Genomic DNA, 14,907 nt, shown 5'->3' with positions numbered 1-14,907 from the left:
GGAGGAGGGTGGCGATGGGGAGGCTGTGTTGTGTTTTTTCTGTATTTTTGCTTTTTATGTATTGTGGTGCCCTGGTTTAAACCCTTCAGTCATCTTAGGGGAACTCACTTCCAGGCAGGCTGAAACAAGTCTTACTTGAATCGATGTTTTAAGTATCCCTGTGGCTGGACGTTTTGAATAATCAATCTGACTCCATCATTCCTTAATCCTGCACAGCACAGGCCTCTTTCTCTCTCTTTCCCTCTCTTTCTCCTCTCTCTCTCTTCTCTTTCTCTCCCTCCCTTCCTCCCTTCTTCCCTCCCTCCCCCTCCCTTTCTCCTTCTTTATTTGTCAACTCTTTCGGATCCTGTGTTTCTGCTATTAACATGCCCCAATGTCACATGCGAGTCTTTTCTTTAAAACAAGCTCCTCATTGGTGTGTCTGGATACTTCTTTTATTATTATTACTGAATCTTTTTTCCCCCATAATGACACCAGGATCATTATATAATCCCATAACAAAGAGGCTTTTGAGGCACCAGCTTTTGTCAACTCTAGGACAGAGAATCCATAATTGCATTATTCAGCTTTTTCCCCCTTCTTCCCCCTCTTCCTTGCTTCACAGAAACCCAGCCTCAAGCATCACTCACATCTCTACCTTGTTACCTCGCCTTATATTATTTACCAAAGCGTTTGCCTTGAGGACCAGCATTTGCAAAGTTGCCTTAAAAAAGTTATTTTGTTTGATAATTAAGTCCTGGAGCCCACCGCGTGATGATTATTCTGGACCCATAAGGCAAAGAACCTGCGTGACGTTTTTCTCGAAGTTTAATTACCGTATGCTAATTTCCTTGCCTACTACGTGATTAATTAAAATCATATTTTCATAATCATTTGGCACTAGTATTGTTTTAGAATTATCATGATCTCCTAAATAGTGTCTGTAAATAAAGTCGCCTCTAATGGCAGGCGCGGGAGGCGAGGCTGAGGACCTCTCCGTGTTTGTATCGCGGCGATTGGCAACATAACTGCCTTATTTACATTAAATACGCCACAAGGTTACAGCGCGGATCAACGTCATTTGATCGCTGATGACTCCCTTAAACGCCCGGGCTGTGACTGATTCTCCGCGTCCCGCTGTCCACCGAGATTCACCCGGGAGTTTTTTTTTTCCCCCAGAAAAGAAACAGACTTTAAATAGTTTCAGGAGCAGGTAAGAATTACGCTTTTTCCTCTCCCCTTTTCCGTCTCTCTCTCCTCTCCCTTCGCGGCAATCTCTCTCTCCCTCTCGGCTGGATAAAAAATTCTTTAGTCAAAGGCAGGAATGCAAAGTAGTGACAAGCGAAGGGGCTGATATATGTCTCAGTAACGAGTCTGACAATCAGAATGTAGCTCTTGGAGAATAGATAGATTTTAATAAGTGTGTTTACATGAGCTCAAGGTCAGAAGCAAGCTGCGCTGTGTTAAATGGTTTCTTAGTTGCTAGACAGAGAGAAAAAATGGACGATCACACACCATTCTTTGTAGATTATTATATCAAGGGTTCAGTCTCTGGCTCATCAAAGCTAAATGCCGCAAGACCTATCTAGTTGCTGTGAATTATGCCAGGGCGACAATGGAGAGCGTTTTTAATGGTACAATGCATTTCACCTACCAGATAGGGGGAGGCCGAGCCGGGGATGGGGATGTCTGCTGGGGCTGGGTGATGAGTATCAATGAACGGGGCGATTCTGAAAAGAGGCAGACGAAAATCGAGCCCGCCCTGCCCCGGCTGGGCTGGGAACAGTTCGCAGGGCTCTGCCGAGTGGGCGAGCGAGGCGCGCAAGCAGGGCGCCCGTCCCCCCTCAGCCCCGGAAAATGATCAAGTCAATCATGTGGACATGTTTCATTATTCATTGAACACAATCTTTTACAACGCTCCGTTTACGTGCCCGAGTTTGCTCCCGACGCCCGCGTTTCAGAGCTTAAGGTAAGGAAAACAAAGGTGGGGGGGTCTCCGGGCGCGGCGCGGTGGGGGCGGGGGGCAGGGGGGGCGCAGCGGGCGGGGGTGGCCCCGGCGTCCGGGAGGTGGCAAAGTGAGTTTGGACTCTTGGCGTGGCCCCCCTCCCCTCCCCCTCCCCATCTCCGCGAGGCCTGCCGCCGGGTTTCTTCTCGCCCCATCGCGATTAAAAAATACGGTCTAATTAAATATCCGTGGCTGTGACGTTGGCGAGAGAAGCTGTCAGCGGGGGGGGAAAAGAGGAAGAAACCGAGAAAGCGGCGGCGGCCGGGCATCGAACGGCGCTAGAGAACTTCGGCGGCGAGCGGGACCCGCGCCTGGGCCGCCGCCTCCCCCGCCCGCGGTCCCGGGACCGTTACTTTGAAAAGGAGTCGCCGGGCCTCGCGCCGGGCGCGCCAGCGGGACCCCGCGCCCGGCTCCGGGCCCAGCCCGCGCCCCCTACCCGCGAGCGGCCCGCGAGCCGCCCTCGGCCCCGGGAAACTTTCAGAAGGGTCTGGGGGGTGGGGGGAGTCGTATGGAGACAGGGAGGCTGGGGCCGCGGAAACTTCTGCTCAAGTGGCTTTCCCCATTTTCTCCTCTGCCTGAGAATCCGGCGCCCCTCGCTCCCTTTCTTCCTTCGCGGCTTGCTGCGGGATTCCGGCCCCGCCGCCTTGGGGGGAGAGAGGGTAATTGGTGATTTTTTTTAAAATCAAAGTTAGCCGATGCTTACAGCGTGTCAAACTTGCGGGCGCCAAGGGCCGCTGAGACCTGCCATTTTGTCTTTTCATTGGCCTCCTGTGCCCCGGGAGCCGGGCGAGGCCGAGGCCGGGGGCTCAGAAGGGCCGGGGTGCCAGGGTCCGAATCCGTGACCTCTGGAAAGGCCGTGGCGCCTGCCAGCGCAGGCGGCGCCCGCAGCACCTGCCCCAGACCAGCCCAGGCCTCGGGGCCAAGCCGGGGGCCAAAGATAAAAATGAAATAAATAAGTAACAGGTTATGGAGGGAACTGAGCCGGCCAGCCTCGGGCTGGAGAAATGAGGCCAATCAGAGTGAGGGAGTGCGGGCGTGGGGGCTCAGGAAGGCGGGGAGACGGAGGGTTGGGGGCGTCTGGAAAGAGTGCAATTTGGGGGAACGGAAGCCCCAGGCCAGATGTACGACGGGGGAAATGATCTTTGCTGATAAACCTTTCTGTCTGCTTCAAGACATTATTTTTTGAAGATGAAGAATTGAGGAAAACAGTCGTAGGCGGGACCGGGATGTATTTTAGGCCAAAAAAAAAAAAGGGGGGGGGAGCTTTTCTTTGATGATGAGTAGGAAAGTGTCCAGATCTCGACGCACCCATCTGTTGCAGTTTTGCAAATAATTTAAAATACAGATATCTCTATATAGATCTCTATATAGTATGTGAAGTGGAAGGTAGAAATGGAGGCGCCGGGAAGTTAGAAAAAAGAAAGAAAAGGGGATGCGGGGCAGAGAGAGATCTGTCCCCACACCTCTGTTCTGAGGAAGATCCTGCAGGGCTTTCTTTGGGGACAGGTGGAAAGTTGTCTTGCCCCCACCCCCACTCCTTTTCTCACTTCTGCATCGTGAACGTCCCTACTGTCCGCCTCTTGGCGAACGTGCATACAACCTCCGAGTTAGGTAGAGGGTAGGACGACCGTTTAGGGGTGGGTTGGGGACGGCAGGGGCCGGAGCAAAGAGTAGGGGGCCGAGGAGGGGCAGGGCGGGGTCCCAGCCCCGCGCGCGGGTCTCAGCCGCGGCTGGGTTTTGTTTGCCGGATATTGTTATGTCTAACGAGTGCCTCACAGGAGACGTGATTTGTCAGCCGCCTTCGTTTTCACTTTTGCAGAAAATACAGCGGCTGCGCGGCGTCCTGGCCTGCGGGTCCGGGCGCCCAGTGTGTCCGCGGGCGCGGGTGGGCGCGCGGGGGTGCGGGCGGGTGGGAGCGGGCGGCCGGCCGGCCGCGGGTAGGGGCAGGGGGCCGGGCGGGGTGAGTGCGCGCGCGGTGCCGGCCTCGGCTGCTCCTGCGCCTTCTCCCGGCAGCCGCCGCCGCTGTGCAGTTTAGCAAAAATCCGACAGGGGCCGCGTTTGCTGAGCGCATCCGGCCGCCGGGCAGCCCGAGCGGGCTGCGGGGCCCGGCTGGCCGGTGTAGACACGGAGAGGGGGTTGGGGGGAGGGCAGGCGGGGAGGGGCGCGGGAAGCGAGCTGGCCCGAGTGTTCGCCACCCCGAGTGTCCGGTGTCCCCGGTGTCCCGGGCAGCCCCTGGAGCCCTGGCCTTGCGCCCCCGCCCCCAGCCAGGGCTTAGGTGAACTTGGGGTGGGGTGAGCGTGCGTGCGTGCGTGTGTGTGTATGGGGGGGAGGTTGGACTGGGAACGCACTGTTTTCTTAACCAGTTTGATATTAGCAACTGGATTTTTACTTTAAGACCGGCTTTGCTCACTGCTGGGGTGGGGAGGGGGCGATCTTTTCCCATCACTCACATCTTTGTTCATTGTTCACTGAGTGGAAGGCAGGCGACTTAAAGAGACGAAAGAGAGGAAAGGAGGGGGGAAAAGAAAGAGGAAAAAGAGGGGGAACAAGAAGAGGGAAGGAAGAGAGGCGCGGGGAGAGCGCCCCCGCCCCCGCCCGGGTCGGGTTGGCTGGTGAAACAGTAAACCCGCGCACGGAGGGTCGCCGGGAAAGTGGACATTACCGCTTTAATTAACTTCGAGATGCTCCGGCGGCGGGACCTGGCGTAGCCGTGACGCGCCCCCATAAATCTGCCCGGCCTGGGGCTGCTCCGAGAACTCGTACAGTAGCGGCGTCAGACCCGACGCGCGCCTCCCAGTCCGGAGCCCATTAGCATAATTGGATCTTTCTTTTTTTCTTCCTTTTTTTTTTTTCCTCATTCTCCCTCCCTGAAACTAGTTTGAAAACCCAAGTGAAAACTGCGACGACCTGCACGCTCAAAAGCGAGTGCCAAGTAAGTGCCCTGCGGTGGCCTCGGCGCGCCGGAGGTTAGCGCGCAAAGCAGGCGAGAGAGGTGCCTGGGCGCCGCGCGCTGATGGGCGGTCCTCGGCGGAGGGCTGCTTGCTGGCGGGAGGACTGCAGCCGCGGGCTCCGGGGCTCCCGGCTGGCAGCTCGCACAACTTTTTTTTCTCTGTCTCCCGAGTTCTTGGGCCAGGTGAGGTGTTTGGGCCACGCGTGTACCTGTGGCGAGCCTCGGGAGGCGATCTTTGGGGCGCGGTGCAGTTGGGCATCTCAGGTTCGGGCGGGTAGTTGGTCCCCGCCGCCGTGGAGGGCAGAGCTGCGAGCGAGCGAGCGAGCGAGCGAGCCGGGTCGGCTGCTTGTCGCGCAGCGCCGCGAATGCAGCTCGTCGCCAAATGCCTCCCCCATTATTCTAAGGTTTGTGTCTCTGGCTGTGTGTGTGTGTTTGTGTGCGTGTGTGTGATCAGCTGTGCTTTAAAAAGAAAGAAAAGCAGGCACAACTAGAGCAGGAAGGGCTTCTCCCTTAGGTCCCCCTCCACATTTCTCCAGCATCATTTATTTCTAGTGCTCGATGGAGAGTGCAGGGTTTCTCTGCTAAAGACAGGGTCACCGAGAGATTGACAATTCTGTTGGAAATGCCATAAATTTTATAGCCAAAATAGCCATATTCTATAGCTGCATTCATAAAATACCAGCCCTTGCAGGTCCAGGGAAATGATTTTCTTGTATCTCAAATTTTATTAAAAAATACAGAATAATGTATTATTATTATTATTTACAGTGTTCAGAACCTGGGGGAAAAGTCGATTTGCTTGGGAGAAAACTGTAACCCTAGTTCTTGTTTGTTAGGGAACTTGCTGGGGACAGGGCCCACCACCCTGACTGGAAGGGGCAGGGGACTCAGCTTTGGCCTGGGGAGTCGCAGGGGGGCAGCAGGCAGCCCTCTGGCCTCTGCTCAGGGAGAGCCTAGGGCTTCTGGCTGAAGACTGCTTTAGTTATGATGTCATTCTGATAGCAGAGTGCAAATGTCTCCTGATTCCACCATTAACCGCCTGGCTGATTTGCTTGGTAATGATAGCACTGACGTCCAGCGCTTTGACAAATGCAGGCCCGAAGAGCCCTAGGAATTAACTTTTCCCCCCACTGAGGAGGGAGCGACCTGCCAGAAGTCTTATACTACTGGGCCCCTGCCTTTGAACTTTATAGTGCTTCAGTCCAGACTCTAACATGGATGACGGGCCCCTGGACTGAGGGACCCCTGTCTTCCCAAAGTTTGGAAAACTTTTAGAAGGCTTCAATTTACAGAATACCCTTAAGCTGGTAAAACCTGAAGCCAGTTGTGACCAGGCAGAGACATTTGGATCTGACGGATGGATGGGACCCCGGGTCTCTCTGGGGCCATTGCATGGAAGAAGGGATTGTGACATCTGCTTCCTACCTTCAGTCCTTTAACTGTGACTTTATGTTAATATCACTGCAAGTACACCGGATTTAGTGTGGATTTTTAAATAGTGTACGATGATTTAAGATTTCTTTTGATTTACTGTTCAAATGAAATTTGCATAAATGTGATGAAAATGAACTTAACATCTGGGCATATGAAAAAAGGTTAGTACCTCATATGTCATCTGCAGAGAAAGTCTCTAAAATGCTTTCACCCTAAACTGGGTTCGGGAAACAGTTCCTGGAGACATAAATGGTAATTACGGAAAACCTGGAGAAAGCGCTTTCAGTACATTTGCATTCTCTTGGACCACTGCTCTGAAAACCCATCTTGTTCTGTGCCTGGAGTGCTTAACTTCTGAGCAGGCTTGAGATCCTCACAACTCAGCAAGTTAACTGCTCGCTGGGGCTGTCTTCACGGAAGACTTCGGGCAGGATGGGGGACGGCAGTCATGCTGCTCTGGTCCAGGCCGGAGGCCAATAACCCCCATTATGGGAAAGGACAGGGAGGTGGCCAGGACGCGCAGCTCTGCTAACCACAGTTGCCCATTAGGTGCTGAAGGCAGTGCTGAGATATGGAATCACTGCCTACTGAGCCCCAAAAAGCTGACGGGTTAGGTTGTCTACTCTGCCTTAAGTAACTGAAGAAATTTCAATCAGATCAGACCTATAAAATCCACAAGCCCATTCAAATGAACTCCGAACTCCCTCTCACTTTTTGAGCAAGACAGGCTTATCTCTGGCATAAGGAAATCAGAGTTAAACAGCTTTCCCCAAACATGGTTGTCTTTTGCTCAAAAGTTGGCTGTGAATGGCACAGGTGTTTTTAAAGTGCCTTGAATGGAGGGGGAAAAAAGACAGCAATGATGCTCATGAGAATATAGATGAACTTACTTTTTTTTTTAGAAGAGGATCATAAAAGAAGAAAGCAAATAGATTTATTTTTCCAGTTTGAATGAGGACAATTATAGCTTTTTAACGTCTTTGGATTTAGTGTTTTTAATAAGCCTTTTAAGTAAGCTGAAATATCAGCTTGCATTTTGTTCTCAGCATTATTTAAAGTGAGACTTGACGCAAGGTTTAAAAACAGAAGTGAGCTTTTTGCAGGTCAACTTTTGTCCGTGCTGAGGCCAGAAGTCCCCCACAACCCCTCTGCCAGGACCTAGAGCAGGTGAGGGTGCTCAGCTCAGCTCTGCTGAGACAGATTTGGGCTGGAAGGATGCTGGTTGTCAGGTGGCCTGATGCCATGTCCCAGGCTGTGAAGGCTGGATTTTGGAGTCTCAAATCAAGATGCCAGTTCACTGACATGGGAGAGACTCACCTCTGCTAGTAGGGCTTGTGAGCTGAGGAGCTTTCTCGGTGAAACCATGCCTGCCGTGTACATCGGCATATCCCCTCCAGGACGTGTCCCCTCCAGGATGTGCCATGGCAGGACGGCAGAGAGACTTGGCGGGGAGGGTAGGGGGCAGAAGGAGCAATCGCAGGGCAAGGTAGGGGTGGAAGGTCTGACTGATGGGGCTCACTCTGTGTCTCACCTGGTTGTGTGGTACCTGGTTGGGACTTGTTGGGCCTTTTGTCAAGGAGAGGGTTGATTTCCAAGGTCTGGACTGTGTGGGCCACCTTTGGTGGCACTGAGTGCCAAGCTAAGCTAGGAAATCACGTGTGCAGTCATACCAAGCTAAACCAGGGAGTGGCCCACCAGCATCTAGGTTGTGGTGAAGCTGGTGTGTGTGTGTGTGTGTGAGTGTGAGTATATGGCCCTTGTGCATGTGAGTGTATGTATGTGCATGTGCTGGGGAGGGTGTTCCTGCTAAGAAGCACCTGTTAAGAGATGATTTCCTGTTCACCCACAGTTGCACCACCCAGGGTGGGTTTGTGAGTTTGTAAGTGCATGTGCACAGTGGAGGGGTCAGGGCTAAAATAGCTGAAGGAATCACAAAGTGTGTGTGGGTGGGGGGACACATAGCTGCTCAGAAGATGGACCCAACAGAATGCAGACCACCTTTCCTAGATTTTATATATATATATGTGTGTGTGTGTATGTGTGTGTGTGTGTGTGTGTGTGTGTGTATATATATTATATATATATAATCCTCCCCCCCCGCCGTTTGAAGGCAGGTGTGGATGGAAGCCACCTCAGGAAGTTGGGCCACCCAGCAAGCCACCTGGCTTGGGCACCAGCAGTGCCTGGGGTGGGAGTGGGGACTTCTTGTGCAGTTTGTGCCACCGGCAGGCTTCTGTTGACCGTCTGCCACGGGGGCTTCACTGTGCAGAGATCAGAGGTGGTTTTAGGCCAGCTCTGTTGGCTACTTGAAGATGCCGCCCCTACACCATTCACTTTAAAAAAAAAAAAAGCACTGTAGGTCTTTGGTTTCTCTTACATTGGGGTTTTGGCTACTACAGAGGGCATTGAGCACTGGGCTTTTCACAGCCCCTGAGTGTGGTGGAGGCAGGGCTGTCTGCCCTGAGAGACAAGATTCAGGTGAGGCCTTTGGTGGAACTTGCCAGACTAGGCTGGACATTGTTTCTCTAGGCCAGCTCGGTTCCTCAGCTGTGACACTGGGCATGCTTCCCACTTGTTGGAGGGTCTGTCCTGTGTGTTATAATGATGTTTAGCAGCGTCCCAGACCTCTACCTACTACATGCCGGTAGCACCCCTGCGGCATGACAGTCATGCCTCTAGACATTTCCCTCCATCTCCTGGAGGGGAATTCGGCTTATTCCCCACAGTCCATGTGCCAGGCCTTGCCCCAGCGTCTCAAGGGGCACAGGGAGGTCTGGCCCCTGGAGAGTGCACAGGCTGGTGGGGAGACAGACGTACCCCAGTGCCCTGAGACACCAGGGCCTGCACCCAGTGAGGGCAGACCGATGGGGTCTGAGAGGGGGGAGGACTTCCGTAGTGGAGGGATACCTGGGGGAAGGGGGTCTGGAGAGGAGGTGTGGTGCTCAAGGCTGACTGGTTTTATGTCAGTTACACCCTGACAATGGCCCCGCCAGTGAGAGCTGTGTTTCTGGGCCCCCTGACTGTGACATGCAAAGCAAGAAGTAGCAAGCAACAGCTCTTAGGCTCCGAGTTGAGGCCAAGCATCCTGCTGGCAGGATGATGACTGTGGTTTATTTTTGTGCACTTACGATGTGGCAGGCATGGGTTCCAAGTGTTCGACTCATAATCCTTACAACCCCTCTATGAGTAGGTCTTATATTTGTCCCAGATTTCAAGAAGGGAACCTCAGCACTGAGAGAGGAGGGTGGAGGGTCCAGGTAGAACCTACCCAGACTGCCTCTGGAATTGTCACGCTCAATGCCCCTCGTGCTGCCGAGCACCTCCCGTGACCCACGGCCAGCTGCCCTTCCTGGGGGCACACTCACGGCGAGACCCCTGAGGTTCCATCCTTGACCCAAGAAGTTCATCCACAGCCTCCTGACACCAGGTAGAGAAGGTCCCGGGCAGCCAGAGCAAGCCCTCTTTGAGGGACATGGGCCTCCAGGTGGGTGGTGGCAAAGGCCATCTAGATGCTTCCGAGGCATTAAGAGATGCCGGAAGGAAGATTAGTTTGTAGGGTCCTTCTTCTCCACCTACCTATTCTTACTCTGTAGCTTTACAATGAGGAAATGAATTGCCATTTTGACACAGGAAAAATGATCACCGTAGGCTTGAACTGACATTAACCTGCAAGTTTTCTATCAAGGCATTACAGCCTTGATTGCCTGAGCTGTGTTTAGCTGGGCTTTGATTATTCAGGTGGGCTTGTCTCTTGCCTGTCTTCCTGGCTCCTGGTTCTTCAGCCTGGAGGCTGGTCAGCCAGCTCCCCACGGCTTCATTCCATACCTCCCCCTCTCCATCCATTTGGGACCATCAGCCCCCTTCACGATTTTTTAGCCTTTTGTGGTTTTGTTATCAAATACACACTCACACGTACACGTAGACAGAAGGAAGTAGCCCTACATAGGTTGTACAAGCCAACCTGTAGACTCCCTAAAATTGAGATTAATCATAGAAATGCCTGTGCCGCCTTCATTGTATGGATGCTGTCACTTGCACATCTAAGGTTCCAAAATAATCCCTGTAGATTTGGATGGGTTCATGGAAGGGCTAGATCGTAGGACTCTCGATGAACATTCATGCCTGCAGTTTCCAAGCACCTGAGGAGGCAGGGTCTGGGGGTCCCTCTGCCCAGAACCTCAACACCCACAGTGGCTGCTGTGGGGCGCTTGCCTCCGGCCAGGCCCTGCCTTCTGTTCCTTGGATGCGTGGTCTCGTGTAGTCCTTATAACAACACAGCGAAAGACATCCCTTGGCGCAGTTTTTCCAGTGGGCACACTGAGGGGTGCGACAACTTGTTGCAGCCACCAGCTCCAGCCGGGCAGAGCCAGGACTGGAAGCCAGCCTCACTGGCCTGGGAGCTCACAGTGCTGACTCTGCCCGCACCCCCACCCTCCCCACCCCACCGCCTCCCCATGCAGTGCTCAGAGAGGACTGGGAACACAATCATCCCTTCCTGTCCTATTAACTCGCCCTTCACACGGAAGTTAAACATATAAACCAGAACTTGCTACTTGGAGGACATATGCATTATTGTAAATTTGTTTTCAACAGGGAGAAAATATTTGGAAACGGTATCAGCTAAACTGTATCAACTATGGAGAAGCAAGCAAATCACAGACCATGTAGATATTATATATGGAATTCAATCTCTTGGAATAGCTTGATTGTTTAATTTTATCTTTAGAAATATCTGGAAACACTTGTTCCTTATTGGCTAGAGAAAAAAGTGACACAAACAGTTTTTTGTTCTTTTAAAAAAATTTGAAATTCTCTGCTGAAATCTGTTAAACTCAAGTCAGGCAAAGCCTTCCAAATTATTACCGAAAGGCTGTCATTTCTATGAAGCCCTACTGAAGGGGGTGGGGAATCTTGTCAAAATTACAGCTAAAGTGCTTTAATTATTTTGCTGCCTGGGCCAGGGCTCCCAGTCTGGGGGTTGTAATCTGTTGATGCCGAGTGGCTATTTCAGCAGCCTTAACTCTGCACCCGAGCAGAGAGCATCTCACTGATGAAACATGGCTGGTTCTGGCAATTAAACTCAGGGCAGGATTCCTGCAGCATCTGAGAAACTTTACTCACAAACGTTTCCACCCAAAAGAGGGTCAGCGCTGGTGGGTGGCAATCCTGCTCCAATAGCCCAAGAAGAGTTCAAAAGGTGGAAAAGTGCAGTGTGGGAATGTGGGGAGGGAGAAAAGCGGCCACATGCCGACTTGAAAGGATTTAATCTGCGCAGCCGAAACCTCCCTGATGGTTGGAGGGCCGCCTCCGCGCTGGTCCGTGCGGCCACAGGGTCTCCCCGAGTCCTCCTGGCCACTCTGGACTCGAGCTCTGAGCCATCGGAAGCCCAGCCCTACCAGGAGCTGTTGTGGATTTTGGATGCACCATTTCTTAAGCAGAACACCAGACACCCTGTCTGCAATTCTTTTCTAAGATCATTGATTTGACAACTTAATATCTATTTTCTGTGTGTTTTTTGTTTTGTTTTGTTTGATTCCTCCCCCCCTCCACCCCCCATTTCCTCCTTTTCAGCTGTCGCACCCTTTGCCCAAGAATTCTGAAAGTATGCTGAAAAAGCTTTTGTTGAAGTTTGGTGGTGGGGGGCCATCGGAATTTCAGTCCCGTTTGAAATTCTCATCTAGCATATTTTGGAGGCAGAAGAAATACAGACAAGATGACATGAGCATTTGCATCATCTAAAAATATATTGATTAAGGCTGTAAGGTGGCACTTTCCCCTTTAATAACTGCTGCCACCCCAAGGAAGACACAGTGGCTTTCTAAGTGCGTGACAAATGATGGGCTCATCCAAGATCTGGTCATCTGATTGGCATTTCCCGTGACAGTGCTTCTGTGATGCAAGGAGTGGTGATATGCCTGTCGTGTGTGTGTGTGGCGGGGTGGGGGTGGAATGTTCATGCTGTGCCTGTTGGCATGTTTATTCTTTAGCGATGGCTGTCTGGTGAGGTCAAGTCATATATTGCAGATATTAGAGTACGTACCATTTTCAAAGCCTCCCTGAAGAACTGGCTGCATTTTGACATCCTGCCCTTTTATCTCAGTCATACCAGCAACTTGATCCTCACATTTTCCCTCCTGTCTCTAAAGGTTGACAGGAGCTCGATCCGTATGAGATGGTTTTTTTTTTTTTTTTTTTTCCAGGCACTGCCGGCTCTGCCTGACTTAGGAGCCTGGCTGCTCAGGTGAAAAACACCAGGCCCATGTGTGGATCTTGGGGACTACGGGGGTCTGCTGTTCAGCAAACTTTTTTCTCCCTTTGCATGATAATATTGCTCAGATAAAAATCGTGTAATTTTTGTGTGTGATCTCCAAATACCACCTTCACTAAAATAATTTGCTCATTGATCTGAAGAAGGAGTGGTTTCCAGCTGCTTCATTCCTCGGGACAGACTTTCGAGTTAGAATCTGTCTCTTTGACTCACTTCTGCTAGAGGCTGGCCTCCTGTGGAGGCTGTTGTGAAGGGGCTGGGTGGCCTGGGGAGGCTAGGGATGGAGCAGTTGTTTCTCTAGGAGTCAGGGCTGAGCAGAATTCCATGCATAATTCTAATATGATAATTTGTACTTAAATGTGCAGATATATGTGCTTGTCCGTCTTCTTCTCAAAGGCAGGCGAATTGAATCGTTGCTGCCCTGGGGAGCCAGGGCCCCTCCTTTCATTAATCGCTAGCATCAGCCAACTGTTAACCCTTAGATTAACACAAGGAAACTTTGTGAACCTTTCTACTCCCTGTATCTTTGCTCCAGAACGAGTGTCTGAGGGGGAATTCTCGGTGTGCATTTTATTTGCTAATTAAATTTTTTTGCAGCAGTTACATAGTGCATGCTTTGCTTGATATGTCAATATCTATAAGTTAGTTTTTTTGCATTATTTAATTTTCAGGGGTGTTTCCTCCCTCATTCCATGATTAAGATGCTTATTTCATTGAGCTGGAAACATCAAGTTTGTAAATGAGAAAGAGCTAGAAGCATTTTTTTGGGTTTTGTTTTTAGGCAGCCTAACACAGTGATAGAGAGCTCAGGACCAGTCGGTTGGGACCAGGCTCGACACCCAGCTCCACCACTTACAAGCTGTTTGTGAGCAGGGCATTTCTGTCTTTAAGCCTCAGTTTTCTTATCAGTGGAATTGGAATAATTTTTCCTCCCTAATTGAGTCATCAGGATTAAAAGAGAACATGATTAATTAGTGAGTCCAGAGACTAGCTATTCAACAAATGGCCAACTAGTATTATTACTGGTTCTATATATTTTGTTAAATATTTTAGGAATGAAAAACCCCACCAAGAAGTATAGCCATCACTCATTTGCAGAGCCTAGTGAAGTGTCATTCCTCCTTTGTTTTCCTGGCTGGTCTTTGGAGTTATTTACCTGGGGATCAATAAGTATCAGCTGATTGATTTCCTATATGTTTCAGAAGATGCATTTTAAAGGGTCAGCTGAGTTCATGGAAGGATACAGGGTGGGGGTAGGTTTGGGTCTTCACTAAACAAACATTCTCATTGCAATCCATCAAATGTTAGCGCTCTGTTTCCAGGCCACACACACCCACACCACACTCACCCCACACTGGTTGTGGGAATCTTGATGGGAACATTATGGGCCCTGCTTTTTATCTTTGCCCTGGATCGAAGCCAAAGGCTCCCAGGAGGCACTGCCGTCATTCATTCAATCTATCTTTGAAAAAATACGTATTAAATGTATGCTGTGTCCTAGGCAGATTGGTGGTGTGAACGGGAGTAGAATCTCTTTGGGGCTGTTATATCAAGGCAAAAGCTCAAGTGAAGATGGTGAGGATGATTTCCTGGGTTCCAGGTTCCAGATTTAACACACACACATAAACAGACACACACACATACACACATGTATGTATATCAGATGCTCACCTAATTTGCATACTTGCATATGCTCACACACTGATTTCAAGGGAGACAAATGCTTGAGCATGAAGTAAAAAATTAATGAGTTGAATTTGTGGCCACTGCATTCAAGATGAGTCACCCGAGAGAGAGGAGAGTTGGGGAGTCAAACGTAACTCCTTTACTTTTTCCTACTGGGGAAAGGGTGGAATTGTGGGGTGGCTTTTTCTCACTGGAGGGAGTCCCAGCTCTATGACAAAAAGCACATGCCAGCCATCCTTGGAGAGTACCCTAGTGATGTCATATTGAGAAACAGGATCCCATCTTCCTACAGGAAATTTAAAGCCAAGATCAGGTCCTGTAAATAAACCTCTAGTATTTATTGAGTGCTTATTACATAGGTGGGTTTGGGCTTTAAAATGCAAGATATCATTTTATTTAATCCTTAGAACATGCTGTGCCTTTTGATGGAGAAAAGGAGGCACATGGACATGGTGTGACTTGCTCAAGGTCACAGCTGGTAGGTGGGATAGCTGGGCTCCCTCTGCGTGGACTTGTGCCCGGGACAGGTGGGCTGAAGTGCCCCTCGGACTTCTGAGCCCCTTGACTTCTGAGCCTCACAAACCA

At 50.9% G+C, this 14,907-nt stretch overlaps 1 protein-coding gene across 1 annotated transcript in view; it reads left to right on the top strand.

Moving 5' to 3' along the window:
- Positions 1 to 4,902: 4,902 nt before the first annotated feature.
- The window catches only part of ZNF536 (zinc finger protein 536), a 411,089-nt gene continuing 401,084 nt past the window's right edge, over positions 4,903 to 14,907 (top strand). Inside the window, exon 1 of the mRNA XM_072967281.1 lies at positions 4,903 to 4,916. The gene's annotated coding sequence lies outside the window, so the exon portion shown is untranslated. The remainder of the gene's footprint in view (positions 4,917 to 14,907) is intronic.

The sequence above is a fragment of the Vicugna pacos genome, chromosome 9, assembly GCF_048564905.1.
Source record: "Vicugna pacos chromosome 9, VicPac4, whole genome shotgun sequence".
Lineage (NCBI taxonomy): Eukaryota > Metazoa > Chordata > Mammalia > Artiodactyla > Camelidae > Vicugna > Vicugna pacos.
This window is presented reverse-complemented; position numbering and strand designations above follow the sequence as displayed.